This window comes from Dermacentor silvarum, chromosome 6 (assembly GCF_013339745.2).
Source record: "Dermacentor silvarum isolate Dsil-2018 chromosome 6, BIME_Dsil_1.4, whole genome shotgun sequence".
Classification (NCBI taxonomy): Eukaryota; Metazoa; Arthropoda; class Arachnida; order Ixodida; family Ixodidae; genus Dermacentor; species Dermacentor silvarum.
In genome coordinates, this window is record NC_051159.1 from 100,289,935 (window position 1) to 100,306,419 (window position 16,485).

Sequence of the window (16,485 nt, forward strand, 5' to 3'; positions counted from 1 at the left end):
AGTAGCAGCTTCGGGACTGCATGCGTTAGCATAACGTAACTACATGTCCATAGTGAAGTCTGTACGTTTTGTGCTGTTAATATATATTCTGTGTTTGTGTGCACTCGAGTGGTCGATTGCGTTCCTTGGTGAGTGGTCCTGGGCCCAAACCTCATTATAGTCTCATCACCAATCTAACATCATCACTACACCATCGTTTTCATCACACATTCCAATCCAGTTTTACGTGCGATTTTTCGACGCCGTGAAAGAATCGCTTTTGTCAATGGTCAACACCTTCATAGTAGATGGCATTCGGCCCGACTCTTTCCGGGACAGCCGGATTGTCCTCCTACCCAAGCCAGGCGGCCAGGCCTCAGACCCACGCTCATGGCGGCCGATTACGTTACTAAATGCAGATTACAAGATTGTCTCGTCAATGCTAGCGAAAAGAATAAGCGGCGTTCTTTCCGACATTATCAGCCAGACGCAGATGTGTAACGTTCCAGGTCTATCAATCTTTTCGTCTTTAGCATTGACGAGGGATCTTTTTACGTTCGCTTCTAGGACACATATCCCAGGCTATTTTGTATCATTAGACCAAGCGAAAGCTTTCGATCGCGTCGAGTACCGATACATGCTTGGGGTACTGGAAGCTTTCGGCTTTCCCGTCGAATTCATAGACAAGATCCGCCTCCTGTATTCAGGTTTAACTGCGAAACTGCTCGTAAACGGCCATCTAAGCGATTCCTTCCCCGTGACTCGAGGCCTTAGGCAAGGTTGTTCAATAAGCCCTCACCTGTTTGTTCTTTGCCTCGATCCTTTGTTGCGTCGTATATCACTCTGTCCGTCGATACGCGGCTTTCCATTGCCAGGCCAAGGAGACATAAAGGTGTCCGCATATGCAGACGACGTGTCCCTCTACTTGAGAAGCAAAGAGAGCTACTACGGGCCTTCTTACGTTTATTCAAAGAATACGCTGAATTATCCGGAGCCCTTTTGAACAAAAATAAAAGCAAGGCGATGGCCTTCGGAAACTTTGCACCCGCCCTCGACGGAGAAGTCGAGTGGGTAGCTGCACTCAAAGTACTGGGAGTGGTGTTTCTCACGTCCGGGGAAGTAGCGCAGGAGACGTGGACAGACCTGCGTAAGAAAGCAGAAAAGAAGGTGTCAGTTGCATCAAAGTTATCGTTGACGTTAGCCGAGCGCAGCTACATAGTGAAATCCAGTGTTTGCGCGGCTTTTTACTACGTAGCACGCATAGCGCGTCCGCCACGCAGGGCTTCACAGAGGCTAGCCACAATCTGCGGTTCTTTCTTGTGGGACAACAAGACTGAACTAGTGGCACGTCCGCTCCTTCGGCTTCCAACAGAACTAGGAGGTTTCAGTCTCCCTTGTATCAGAACAATGAGTTCTGTCCTCGCATTGCGAGGTTTCTACAACCTCGTGAATGACCCGGAATACCCAGTGTTGCGAATGGGGATTTCCGTGTGTCCATCAAAGGGTTCCATGTATGGTGCCGTGCCAGGTGCCAAGAGGAGGAGTTATCCAGGGAGATTAGAAAACTGTTTTATATACACTGTACATGGTATTTTACAAGAAGGGCTCCAGAATATTGGAGCCGTCTACGTGCTAACATCTTTGCATGTGGTAGCGTTTACATCTCCGAGCGTTCTCCATGGTCGAGCGTGCTCTACATCGTCAAGCGTGCTCTACATGGTCAAGCCTCTAGCCTCCTCACAACACTCAAGTCCCCTGTTTTATCCCTTTCGTTTCCCTCTTTCACTCGACGAGGGAACACACTGTAGTTCTTTTAGCCAATCAGCATCTTGGATCAGGTGGCCATATCCCGCACGTGATGTGTCGTCGTTTCCCGCCGGGCTCCGCCTCCAATCTTGTTAGGTCGCCCCCGAACACAGGCAGCGGTTGACACCTTGGGAACCGAACGTTGATGTCGTTCCCCCGGGATTGCCAGACGCGGGCCCCTTTCAAGATTCGCCTCTCCATAGTGGTCAGTTCGCGGAACCAGGTAGGGCGGTGGCTGTCTCGAAAGGCAGCAGTCGGCGTAGCGTCGTCGTGGTTCGGGCGGCGCTGGTAATTCACGGGACCGCACCAAGGGGCGACGCTGCCGTTTAGCCACGCATGAGGTAGCCCGGAGACCAACTGCTAATCCCTCAGTCCCAGGTGACAATTCTCGGCCGCGAGAAAGGGCGCCAGGTTGGCGCGTCTGAGTCGGCGCCGGCCTCCTTTGTCCCGAGGGACCGCCAGACACAACACCAGGCAGAAAACTGGTTGATTACTTTCTAGGCACCTCCAGAAAGCTTTTCTTACCCGGAAAAAGGACAGGTCCTACGGTGGAACAGCCACCGCCATTCTATAAATATGTATGTAGTACCCTTCAGTCTCTTCGAACAGCCTTGCCTGATGTCGAGCTAGTTAGCACCCCGGCAACGGAGGTCTGCGAATGGTTAGCGGTTAAGAACTTGTCGCAGGAAGAACTGCAGAGGTGCAGGAGCGTCCGCTGGCGCAGCCTGACTTCGTCGGCCGTACCCGTCGAGGTTCGCGACTTCGGATGGAGACGAGGTTGGCGCGTCTTGCCAACGCGGAACCGCACGGCAGCGTGGGGAATAAGTCGCACTGACCGCTGCCCTCAGTGCAGACAAGAAGAAACGTTGCAGCATGCCTTATTCGAGTGTACAGTATCAAAAACATTTTGGTTCCTACTGTGGCGGATGTTCCGTGTACGAATACAGGCAAGAAAACAACCGCGAACACCATTCCATGTTGTTTTGTGGTGTATAGGAGCATTTGTTTTGTGGAGCCAACGAGGATCAGCGGCAATGCAGGGGCAACCAAAAAGAGCAATGTATCCGCTACTACGCCGTTTGCGTAAGCTCATGTACGAACAAGCGTGCGCAGACTGGATCATTCTGAACGAAGACCAGTTTCTCCGTAAATGGTCCACAATATTCATAAAGCCCTGTAATGGGCGCATCACTGCACAGTTGTTACCGTACTAGCCCATTAATGTCTGGCAGGCCAGTGCACCTGCCAGATCCATATGCCAACTTAGTGTGTTCTTTTTATTTTCATAATGTGCCATTTTGATTGTATGTGCCAGTGCCGCTAGTGTTTGTTTTCCTGTACATGAATCCAAGTGCACATGTATTTCATGAATGTCTGTTTGAAATAAACTTCTCTTTATCTGTTCTTATCAGCTTAATATCTGGTATGGCCCTATGATGGGTCTATGATATTAACTTTATTTTTGGAAAGCGGCGCCGTGTACGGGGCTTGCCCTCACGGCGCCACGGGTCGTTCCGGCGTTGCACTACAGTCGGGCACGGCCCACTGTCGAGAAAAAAAAAAAAAAAACAGAATTGTGTTCTGCGTATCGCAAGGGCGAGCGGGTAATTTAAACAGCTGTTCCAACAATCAAGTCACTGCAGTCGAACTTAATGTAACAGAAACAACGATCGAGACACCGCACGCGACGTTGTGTGCCCATGTCGAGGGCGCCAAAGGAGCTGACTCGACGCATGTTTAGTGCCGGCGTGTACGGTAGTTGGTATTCGCTTTCAAACGTAAACACAACAAGCTGTAGATGGTTTTAATATAAACGTTATGATGCGTGCACATTCATCGAACACACACCAACTTCTTCGCTCCTTTATTTCGACCAATAATTCGTACTTTGTGTTTCTCGTGTCGCTATTCACCGGCTCCATGTTGGAGATCAGTCAAGAGGCGGTCAGGTCGACGAACGTCTGTGGCTATCGCTTCTCGGCCTTTTGGCTAAGATCACTGCCCCCGGGCCGAGAAAAGTTTTCCGACGAGTCATCTGCGTGTGCCTGGGGTCTCGCCCTCAAGACGAGGACCCCCAGGGGACCCTCAAGATCATCCCAGACCAGCTGTGCACACTCCTGGCGCCCCTAGCTGAGCCTTGGGAACCATCGGATCTTGGACGACCGGCGACCAAGCCGGTTATCTCGTTCCCCTTCCAAGCGCCCCGGTCAGCACCATCTGCCGGGCCCCAGAGCAACCAGTCTGTGAAGAGCGTCAGCGCCATTGGCCGAGCCTGGATGGGTCCAGCAGGCCGAGGCAGCTAGCAAGAACCACATCCAAGTAAGCACGACATTATCAGTTTGACAAGATTAGAAGGCCGTGTGGTACGCCCCCTCTGCTTTTCTTTTCCCAAGAATATGGCTTCACGCCGGGTTCCGCCCCCTCCGAAGGAACATTGTTTCTTGTTCACGGTACCAGATTCTACCACATCCGTGGATGAAATTATCGACAGCATAGAAGTTACAGGCGCCAATGGCGTACTGTTCTTGCAACATCTTGGAGGGTTCAAGTTCCTCGTGTGTGTCAAGACACCTGAACAGGCAACACAGCTACTCGTTCAGGGAAGCTTCAAGATAGCTGAAAACGAAATTCAAGTCGAAGCTGTTGGAACACCATGTGTCCTAGTCAACATTTTACGACTACCTCCGTACATCTCGCATGAAACAGTCGCCGCAGCCCTACAACCCTTCGGTAAAGTCCGCGACATATATTTCGCAACCATGCACTCAAGGCAAGAAATTTTCAGCGGTACACGTGTAGCCAAGCTAGTGATGACCAAGCCGGCCCCGAATTTCCTCACAATTCAAGGCTACCTAGCCATGTTCGAATACAGAGGCATGCGCCGAGTGTGTGGCAAATGCAACGAAGAAGGGCATGTAGCCTCCAATTGCCCAACGCCTCACTGCGACCGCTGCAAAAGCTATGGCCACAACAGTGGGGAATGTAACGGCAAATGTCGCAAATGCGGCAGAGAACATGCGACCAAAGACTGTTTCCTACCTCGATCCTACGCGGCTGCAACAAGACAAACCGACAAACCAAGCTCAGAACCCGTAGCCTCAACTTCACAAGCACCTTCCCCAGCTAGGACAATGACAGTCTTAACTAAGACAATGCCACCACGCAGTGCAAGCCTAAAAGCAACGCTCATAAGCGACATCAAAGCAATAGCAGCATCGACAACCCAGACCAGTGCCAACGCAAGCCAAACCTCAGCCGAGTCCGGACACACAAGCAATGGAAGTTCCAATGCTCTAAACGAAGAATCCGACAACAGTTTACAAACCTCATCGGACGAAACAAACAAGTACGCGGAATCACAAGGGAAAACACCGAAAGAATCTGCAGGTCAAGAAGCCCCCGGCACAGGAAACGCCAACAGCCCACAAGAGGAAAAGCAAGACAAGACTGAACGCAAAGAAAGCCAGAAATGTAGCACAATGCCCTCACCATCAAATCTTCACGAACGCCCACTGCGACCTATGCTGACCACCATGAATCCATCATCCAAAGGCAACGCCAACCCAAAGGCCAATAAAGGAACTACCATTACAAGACCCCATAAAACCAATGAGGAAGGCAAAACAACGAAGGCGCAACCCAACTCACATCAAAGCCGAAGATCAACAGGCTACCACACAAGTGACAGTACCGAAAAACTACAAGACCCATGGCTTCCAGAAGCTGAAACTACACAGCTACCGGATCTTCGACGCGAGCGATCAAGGTCACAACGATGACCCAAACCCGAAACGACAAGCAGCGGAGGCGACACGAACAGCGGCAAAGCGTCGCAGACCAAAAAAGCACGCGTCGACTCCCCGGCCAACTCGCAACACTCTTCAACTGAAGATGTAAGTGACAAAGATATGTTCTAATACTCTGTATTATAGCTTCCCCAACACCCAACATGTAGTAACTGTTGTACGCTACTTTCCCTATTTTTCTCCTTGATTGTAACATTGTTGCACACACAATATGATGCCACCCCCCCCCCCCCCCCCCCCCAAAAAAAAAAAGAAAAAAAAATCGGCAGAGCAGTGCATCCACAACAAGCAGCAAACAAACAGGCCCCTCTCCGAGACGCTCCTTCCCATCTTTTAACAATTAGGTCCTTTTTACGTCATAAATTTGAAACGACCACGAAAGGGTGTGCCGTCAATCGAAACACCCTCTCCAGGTCAACCCCTCCGATAACTACCATCAGGAAAGAGAGCTTGCGCGCATGCACTGCTTGGCCGATTAACTTGCCCTCGCTCCTTATCTTTGCTTCCATATGTTATATGTCAAACAACCCGAGTTGTACCCACACTTGCATCAGTAAACAGTCATCCTTTTCTTGGGCGAGCCGGAATAGCTCCACTATGAAGTTAACCGTCGAGATATCATTCGATAAACACCACACAAAAGTGCAAAGATGAAAGAAAAACTAAACCGCAAGCATTCCACAACTCTTCTTATCGCTTTGCCGCGCCGCAGAGAAACGACAAGTAACCATGCACAAAGAGCGTTCGTTAAGTAGAAGGCGACCTACGCTTTTATTCCACATCCTTTTTTCCTGCTTTGTCCTATCAATCCTTTGCGTAAGCATGCCCCAACTTAACGTAATGTCATTTAACGTTCGAGGTTTCAGAGACCCAGACAAACAACGTGAAATAATCCATCTAGCCAGACAAAAACACATCGACATTCTATGCATCCAGGAAACAAATTTCAGAACATCAAGAGATGTGTTAGAATTCCGGCACAGATTCGGCATGGATGCCTTCTTCTCCTTGACGGACGCTCATTGCCGCGGCACAGGAATAATTTTCATATCCAATAGATTTAGAGAAAGCGCGCACTTCACGAGCGACACGGAAGGGAGAGTAATAGCGGTAGGCATTTTTGTCGACGGCAAAAGAACACGCATAATAAATGTATACGCACCGGTAACACGAAGCCTTACGAATAATTTCTTCAAAAATTTACAAACATACATGTTAGAGCCGAGGCAGTACATAATCCTAGGGGATTTCAATTGTGTATTGGACACAATGCGCGACATACGAGGCCCAGGACAGGGCGCGTCCAATTACCACGCAAAGGAACTAAGAAACTTACTCACACAAAACCAAATGTCAGACACTTGGATCTTAAAACACGCGGATAGTTTCGAACCTACACGAACTTCCAGATATACAGCCAGCAGACTTGATAGGATTTGCATAACGCAAGCCTTAATACAACAGCTAGAAAATTGTCAAGTGGTAACTCTATCACCAGAACTCTCCCACATCAGCGACCACAAACCCGTGTCAGTCACAATCAAAGGCAATTCAGGTAGAGCAAGCAATGAAAACACATGGAGAATGAATGCCGCTCTCTTACACGATATTCAAAGCCAAGAAGAGATTAAAACAGAAATACAACGCACTATACAAGCACATAACACACAACTCGATAAGACATGGGATGAACTGAAAGAAGAATGGAGAGAAATCTTCAAAACCGTTGGGCGAAATAGATGCATGAGGATAACAAAAACACTTAATGAAATTCTGAGAAGAATCAGAATCATAGAGAGAGGAGGTGAACTAACGTTCACCACACAAGAGTGCATTGACATGATGAAGACAAAATATGACGAAACCATACGAGAATCCTCCAAAGCAAGTCAAGCGGCAGCTCAGCTTAAACTTTCCGAAGATGAGTGTACGGACGCATTATATGCTCACAACACTACATCAAGGGAGTCAAAACAAACCAGAATAAGGAAGAGCAGATCAAGAAATGGAGAGATTACGTCAGACCCACAAAAAATCAAAGAAGCTATAGAAGAACATTTTACAAGTATCTTTCATAGAGAAAACATTAATAAATCAGACAACTATAGAGAAATAACAAACACTTTTTGCAACACACTAGATAAACGCAACATAGAGAACGATGCCCTTTGTGCACCAGTCACAAAACAAGAATTAAAAACAATCATTAAATCAATGAAGCATACAACAGCACCGGGTCCTGATGGATTGATAACAGGGTTCTATCACACCTTCTTCGAGGAAATAGCAGATGACTTGCTTGGCATGCTAAACAACTTCATCATAAACAAACAGAAACCAGAATCTTTTAACACAGGTCATGTTACACTTATACTGAAAGAAGGAGGGGATCCCACAGACGCCGGCGCATGGAGACCCATCACACTGTTCAATACAGATTATAAGATACTCACAACGCTACTTTCCAAACGACTCACGAGCCTTCTCCCCAACCTAATATCCCCCTATCAAGCGTCCTCCGTACCTGGCAGATCAATTTTTGCCACCTTGACATTAACAAGAGACGTGTTTACATACATGCAGCAAAAAGGAACTCAAGGCTTCTACATAACAATCGACCAATCCAAAGCCTTCGACAGAGTGGAACACGATTACCTGATCAATATTTTAGAAGCGTATGGACTGCCAAAAAAATTCGTAGACTATATAAAGAGCCTCTACACTGGCATACAAAGCAAAATATTAATAAACGGTGACATCACCCCAGCCATCACGATAACTAGAGGAGTTAGACAAGGCTGTGCCCTATCAGCACCACTTTTTGTATTATCCCTCGATCCACTCTTAAGACAAGTAGCCGCATCCGAAAAAAATCAGAGGCTTCCCGATGACGGGACAAGAGACTGTCAAAATTGCCGCCTACGCAGATGACATCGCTTTATTTGTTAGAGATACCAGCAGTTTCTGTACATTTGAACAGATTTTTCACAAATTCTCACAAATATCAGGTGCCAAACTAAACCCAAACAAAAGCAAAGCCTTAGTATTCGAATTCCCCCCAGAAAAATCGCCCGAAAACATACAGCTACTAGACACAATAAAAGTACTAGGTATAACCTTCAACACCAACGGAGTATCAGCAAGAACCTGGACAGAAGCGATAAACAAATCTGATAAAGTCCTTACAGAGGCAGCCAAATATAACCTCTCCCTTAAAGCACGAATAGAAATAATAAAAACGAAAGCTTGTGCCTATGCATTTTATGCAGCAAAAATTTGCCTAATGCCAAGACAAACAGCAGTTAAATTAACTAGCATGACTTCTAGCTTTTTATGGAACCAGAAGCCACCACCAATCCAGACACACATCCTCCACTTACCAGAAGACAGAGGAGGACTAAGTTTACCTAACATACCTCTAATCGCACGCATAATAAGCACAAAGACAATACAGACACTAGCAAATAACACCACGTACCCCGGCAGAAACTTAATGGTATATTGGTTAAGCACGTTAAAGAAAACTTTTATCACAGAAACACATAACGGACCCACAGCCGAAATTCCACTCCCCTTTTACAGAGCAGTGACCAGAACCAAAAAGACGATATCTCAAGAAACACCGACGCTAGATCTGAAGAAAACCTCTATAAAAACTTTCAGCGAAGAATTTGCCACACTGAACCTATCAAACGAAGAAATGAAAAGGTCCGAAAAAAGTAAATGGGCTTATTTAACCAGACTGAGAATGCCAGATGAAGTGAGAGAATTTGAATGGCGCAGACAATGGAAAGTCCTGCCAACAAAAGAAAGACTGGCCGCCTGGGGAATGTTCAACCCATCCCAAATGAACGATGCATCAATTGTAACGAAACAGAAACAGTAGACCACGCCATCTTCAAATGTCCCGCAGCCCAAGCCACTTAGAAACTTGCAAAAAAGATGTTACACATAGACACACCGAAAAAATCAAGACCTGGAACACGAATACACAACCTACTTAGAATAACCCTAATGATGTTTATATGGAACCGAAGAAACCTCGCCGAAGCAACACGAAGACCAAAGCGAGCCACATTTCCACCTATAAGAAAAACAAGACTTCTAGTGTACAAGTTTATGAACACCCGAACACAACTGAACAAACAAGACAACTTTCTGAGAAAATGGCACACACGTTTTATCACCGAAAGAAACGGTAAACTCGAGCTGACTATTACTCCCTTCTAAAAAAAAACTGTGAAACAACCCCCATTGTGAGCTCCACTAGTGAACAAAATGTTTGAATACTGATCAACAACGTGTAAAAAAAAGTTCTTTTGTTTGTATAATTTCTTGTGTCTTAGTGTACAAATTTTGTGTATACCGCACCGAGTTGTGCAAATGTTACCCATGTGAAATGTACTAATTGTTTTGGCGATAATAAACTTCCCCTTGTGTAGTACCTGTTCTTATCAGCTTAATATCTGGTATGGCCCTATGATGGGTCTATGATATTAACTTTATTTTTGCAAAGCGGCGCCGTGTACGGGCCTTGCCCTCACGGCGCCACGGGTCGTTCCCGCGTTGCACTACAGGCGGGCACGGCCCACTGTCGAGAAAAAAAAAACAGAATTGTGTTCTGCGTATTGCAAGGGCGAGCAGGTAATTTTAACAGCTGTTCCAACAATCAAGTCACTGCAGTCGAACTTAATCTAACCGAAACAACGATCGAGACACCGCGACGTTGTGTGCCCATGTCCGGGGCGCCAAAGGAGCTGACTCGACGCATGGTTAGTGCCGGCGTGTAGTTGGTTTTCGCTTTCAAACATAAACACAACAAGCTGTAGATGGTGTAATATAAACGTTAAGATGCGTGCACATTCATCGAACACACAGCAACTTCTTCGCTCGTTTATTTGGACCAATAATTCGTACTTTGTGTTTCTCGTGTCGCTATTCACCGGCTCCATGTTGGAGATCAGTCAAGAGGCGGTCAGGTCGACGAACGTCTGTGGCTATCGCTTCTCGGCCTTTTGGCTAAGATCAGATATTTGGCTTATCAGCTTAATATCTGGTATGGCCCTATGATGGGTCTATGATATTAACTTTATTTTTGGAAAGCGGCGCCGTGTACGGGGCTTGCCCTCACGGCGCCACGGGTCGTTCCGGCGTTGCACTACAGCCGGGCACGGAGCACTGTTGTGAAATGTAAAATCAGAATAGGTGACCCGTAAAACGAGCAATCGCAGGGAATTGTGGGGCGCACCGTCTGCTAGCTGCTTCCGGTTCGACGGACGACGCGGCGGCATGCCCGGCGCTAGGTTTTTCTACGCGGTTTCAACTCTCAGTCGTGCGAAGCTTTCCGTCCTCTTTGTCGACCAGCAATGACGTACCATTCATGCAGCTAATCAGGCGCGGATCCAGGGGGGATGTCCGGATGTCCTGACCCCCCCCCCCCCCCCTCAAATTTCTGCATCGCCCCCTCGCTGACGGGGGATGGCCCTGTCGCAAAAAAATATATATATATGGCCACCAGCATTCTTCAAAAGTATTTTTCGCGAGTACCATTGGTATCAGCCCTGTAGAAGTAAAGCTAGGTCGCTCACAAGCTTAGGTTGTATTCCGTAGGAGTGTGGTGTCGCGAAGTTGCCGTAGTTTTTCTCATAAACACCTTGGACCTCCTGGCGCCGGCCGTGCCTTACTCGTCCCGTCGGTGGCGTCGAATGAACGAGGGGACGTCTCTTTTGCCAAACACGCCGAGGTCCGCTCGAGCGCTTTCGCACCTGATTAACTTAGTTTACCCTTGGGGTGTCAACGGTTGCCTCATTGGCTGTCATCGGTTCCGCGACCAACCTGCTTAATGAAAGAGATGTCTTGCTTAAGTGTTCATATATAAATAAAAACAACTAACAGCTAAACTAAAAACTGCGCATAGGCAACTGTTTTTAACTGTAGCACTCATTGTGATCACAGTTGCACGTTGACAATATCCAGTACGAGCACAGTACCGTTCGTACGCTACAAGTTTTTCATTGTGACTTCGCAGTTTTATTGTTGTACATTAAGCATAGGAGGCTCAAATCCGCCGGATCCGTTTATCTGAGTGGGCGTTCTCGCGGAGCGGGGCGAAGTCTCGAGCCGCGACTGCGAAGTGGGGGAGCGTGACGTCAGCGGCGAACGCCAGCGCGCGGGCCTAGGATGGCATCGCGTGGTTAGAGAAACAGGAGCAGATGCGCGCCTTGTGTAAAGGATGACGTCGCGTGAGAAACAAAACATGACGCTGGCTCGCGCTCTCGGCTACTACCCGATGTGGCGTTACTATAGTAACGATGTGGCGTATACGCCACATCGTTATTCTTGTAGGTGGCGTCGTGAGTCTTCATACGCGGTGATTCGCATATCGTAAACAACCAGCGTAGTGGTTGCCGCGTTGGAGCGGAGGGTTACGCCTGTATTCAAGAACGTTCCTGTAGTCAACGCAACACCTCGACTCAAGAGGAAATATAGCACCGCCATCCCTCCAAAGAAGTGGTCACTGAGCTTCATGGTCATTCACGGGAATTCTTTAGAATTGTCGCGTCTTTATCAGTCGAGAGGAGGCGCTGTGCTCAACAAGGTGGAGTGGAGGAAGAGCTTCGAGTCGAGGGCTGTTTGAGAATAGGGGAGTTAGTCCTCCAAATCAAACGAAGGTGTATCAGCCGAAAACAAAGAATCTTCTTAAGGAAATCAAGGTGTCCCAACCGAACTCCAAAGACGGACCCGTGCTTAGGCATTTATAACGAACCTGCAAAAGATCATCCCAAATTTTATTTTAAGAAACAATACAGGCTAGGTATACCGGGTGTTCAAAATTAAGTTTTATGGTTTTCTTAAAATTAGACACTGGCAGGCACGTGAAGACCATCTGCGCAAATAAGTTATGTGGCCAGGGGGACACAAGTGAGATGATAATTATCGCTGTTAGCAGCCGAATTAACTGAAATTGAATAATTAACTTTTTATTGGCTGCAGTAAGTGTGTATGTTTGTATTCAAAAGTTAAAGGCAGTCGTGTTTCTACACAGTTTCACTTGCAAGAATGTCAGTGCTCCAAGATATCCAACTCCAAATTTTAATTGTCGTTCGCATGATTACACATGCAACTTGCAAGAGAGTGAGGATCAGCGCAAAGATCCTCCCTGATGTGACGCCGCTGTTGCGTGCGGCATTTAGTCTGACAACGGGGCGGAGGCATTGGCAAAGATAATAACTGTCCACCTTCCCCTCACGGCTGGTGAAATGAAAAAAATCGAAGAACCCGCAACCGCTGTCGTAACACGCGACCGCGCAGCCTGTAAAGATGGCGGCAGCTGCCATGCCGAGATAATGCGCGAGCGGAGAAGCCGGAGGGCAGTACGCGTGCGTAATGGTGACTAGACGACCGGGCATGGCCCTTGCCTGGGCTACGCAAATAAAGTGACTTCTGATTTCCAAGTATTGTAAGTTTTATTGAAATCAAGAGTAACAACGGCACCATCAACAGCAGAAACCTTTTTAGCTATGCTAACGAATATTTCATACTGCCGCTTTAAGTTTGGTGTTGTCAAGCACAAATCTCGTGACAACACTTCACCCATCAAGATGTCAATGCCCTAAACATGTTCAAAATGTCTCCCTTCCACAGCAACGCAAAGCATAAACCGCTCTCGCGTCGACTCGATTATTCTGCGCAGTACGACAATTGAAATTTGGAGTCGGATATCTCGGAGCACGGACACGCTAGAATAATTCTTCCGACTGATACTGTGTAGAAACACGACTGTCTCTAAGTTGTCAATACAAACATACCCACTTACTGCAGTCAACAAAAAATAGTTGTTCAATTTTAGTTAATTGGGCTGCTCACAGCGATAATTATCATCTCACTTTGTGCCCCCCTAGCCACATAACTTATTTGCGCAGGTGGTCTTCGCGTGTGCCTAATTTTAAGAAAACCATAAAGCTTAGTGTTGAACACCCTGTATTTTCAGGCACAGCCCCCAAGCACATGGCTGTATTGGGTAACGTCCTTTTCCTATAAGCTCGGAGAAACCGATACCTGGCTTCGCTACAGGTCTTCTTCCTCTTTCTGGGGTTTTACGTGCCAAAACGAGTTCTGATTATTGGGCAGTGGCGCACCGACGGGGAGGGGGGGGGGTGATTCGGGGGTTGTAACCCCCCCCCCCCCCCCGCCCCCTGAGGCCGAGTTAACCCCCCTTTTGTTTAACCCTTTCTCTTTCCTTGCGCCTTTGAGTACTGCAACTTAGATGTAAGACGCGCCATCGTTTGCACACTCGCAAACTTGCGCAAAAAGCGCATTTTTTGACAATTTCCCGTGAAGAAACTCAAATTAGGGCTGTTTAGATGGTATTGGCCAACTAAGGCAAACTGTCAACCCCCCCCCCCCCCCCTCCCTGGCAGAGATCCTGGGTGCGCTACTGCTATGGGGCACGCCGTAGTGGAAGGCTCCAGATTAATTTTGACCACCTGGGCTTCTTTAACCTGCACTACAACGCAAGGACACGGGCGTTTTTGCATTTCGCCTCTATCGAAATGCGGCCGCCGCGGCCGGGATTCGATCCCGCGATCTCGTGCTCAACGTCTGAGCTCACTGAGCCACCACGGCGGGCATCAGGTGTTGCTCTAGCCGTATAAAACGCGGGTTTATCGTGAGCAAAAACAGTAAATTTCGGTAAATAAGAAAGGCTACTATCATCATCATCATCATTGACAGAAGCTGACCCCCCCTCAGAAAAAACCTGGATCCGCCCCTGCAGCTAATTTCTAGGTTTCAGTTCACTCTGGGCGCGACGATGAAAGACAAGGATACGATTTTATTCATAAACGAACTCTGGTTTTCCTTTGGGCGGCCTTTTTTGTTTCTGCCAGGTTTAGCTATACGACATTTGCCGCTGCTTGGACGCACCGTCACTGACTGCTCTGCCTGCGTGTCAGTCAGACAGATGAAAAAGCTATCTTTATCCGATAATTTATCAAGCGTATAGAAGCATTACTTAGAAAATCGGGTGCTGGGGCGATGGCTATAGCAGCCTGGCAAATACTGCCCTATGATCGTCGCTGCAATCGTCAGTAACGGCGCAGCTAGCGTATTTAGATAATGAAGTGCTGAAAATGATTGAAAACTGCGCGCTGCCAACGGCATTTCTTGGTCGAAACTCGAGATTCATTTGAAGGGGTACGTAGTTAGAAGTTTTCGCTTTTTTTTTTTTTTTTTTTTTTTGTCAACAAGATGGGGAAATGGCCGTATCGCCGGCATATTACGGCTGCGCATTACCTCTAACTGTGTTCAAGGGACTAAAGTGGGGTAGTTGGTTACGAGTATTATGTATGTATCTCGCGGTGTCCCGTTTAAATTTGCGCCGTAAAACCATGTTTCATAATACCGCCATATGTGCATGCGAGTACTGAAATAGTTATTGTTGCTTGAGTCAATGTTATAGAAAGAAATATCTTGGAGAATCATTCTGTGTCGGCCCTTACACAGCTCATCGCCGCCTGATAAGTGGCACTGTACATTCATTTTCTTTTTGTTCACTAATGGTTCAGTTTTGGAAGTGGCAGCCATGCCTCTGATGCGTGTGCACACTGACTCAGCAAGGGATGCTGCAAGGCAGTAGTTACATGAGTTTACCTTTAACGCTTGAATTTGAGCAGCCAACGGCTGAACAGCCGACCATGGTTTTGCTAGGCGCCTGCAACCGGGTAATCTTCGAGTGTGACAAAGCCAGACGGCAAGCGCATCAATAGGCTTCGACGGCGAAGCGGTGGCGGCGGCTGCGCTTCCTCGAACCGGAAACAGCGAGCAGACGGCGCATCCCAGAATCCTTCGCTCTTTTACGGGTCACTTATTCTGGGCGTTCCAAGGGCGAGCGGGTAATTCAAACTGCCGTACCAACAATTAAGTTGCTGCGATGGCCTTAGTTGTTGCCAGCTCAGGGTGCCATATTATCCCTAGATTGATACCCAAAAATCCGTAGAATTGTTATACAGTACGGCTCAGTCACGCGCGTGAAGGAGAAAGGTGGGGCGGGCGGAAGCGCGCTTCTTCTGTTTCATGACTCAGGCGTCTGTTTCATCATGCGTGTCATGACATGCGTGGATAGGTCATGACCTATCATTTATGTCCAAATCCATGCCAGGGTTTTTTGAGTGTTAATAATTTTTCGCTGAGTCATTGTCATTTTTGTCCAATCATGGTCGTGACTTCTGCCATGATCCTTTAATGTTTTCTTCACTTAGTGCCTATACGTCCGAACCCATTCGGGTGGTTTTTCAGTGTTAATCGTTTTTGCTGAGTCATTGTCATTTTTGCTGAGTAATGCTTATGACTATGACTACTACCATCATCATTTAGTGTTGTCATCACTTAGTGACCACGTCTGAGCCAATTCCAGGGGTTTTTGAGTGTTAATCATTTTTCGCTGTGTCATTGTCATTGTCACTTAGTTCCCACGTCCGAACCTATTCGAGTGGTTTTTTTCAGTGTTAATAATATTTGCTGAGTCGTAGTCATGACCGCGACGTTGTGTGACTTCTCCCATCATCCTTTAATGTTTCCTTCACTTAGTGCCTACGTCCGAACCCATTCCAGTGGTTTCTGAGTGTTAATCTTTTTTCGCTGAGTCATTGTCATTTTTGCTGAGTCATGCTCATGACTATGACTTCTACCATCATCCTTTAGTGTTTCCTTCAGTTAGTACCCATGTCCGAACCCATTCTAGTTACATACCAAATTAACAAAACGACCACGAGAGCACCAAGACGTAGGATGGGTGCGCTCATGGTCTCATGTTCATCCATCCATCCATCCATCCATCCATCCATCCATCCATCCATCCATCTATCCATCCATGGATGGATGGATACTGTCAAAG

General features: G+C 47.4%; 2 non-coding genes and 1 pseudogene across 2 annotated transcripts; all 3 read left to right on the forward strand.

Annotated features, from left to right (window-relative positions):
- The first annotated feature begins 3,155 nt into the window (after window positions 1-3,155).
- On the forward strand, window positions 3,156-3,336 carry LOC119457163 (U2 spliceosomal RNA; annotated as a pseudogene).
- Window positions 3,337-9,998: 6,662 nt separating this feature from the next.
- On the forward strand, window positions 9,999-10,188 carry LOC119457168 (U2 spliceosomal RNA). The gene has a single exon (XR_005193178.1). It is a non-coding gene; the product is annotated as a U2 spliceosomal RNA (small nuclear RNA).
- Window positions 10,189-10,590: 402 nt separating this feature from the next.
- LOC119457154 (U2 spliceosomal RNA) lies at window positions 10,591-10,775 on the forward strand. Its single transcript, XR_005193170.1, has one exon. It is a non-coding gene; the product is annotated as a U2 spliceosomal RNA (small nuclear RNA).
- The last annotated feature ends 5,710 nt before the right edge of the window (window positions 10,776-16,485 follow it).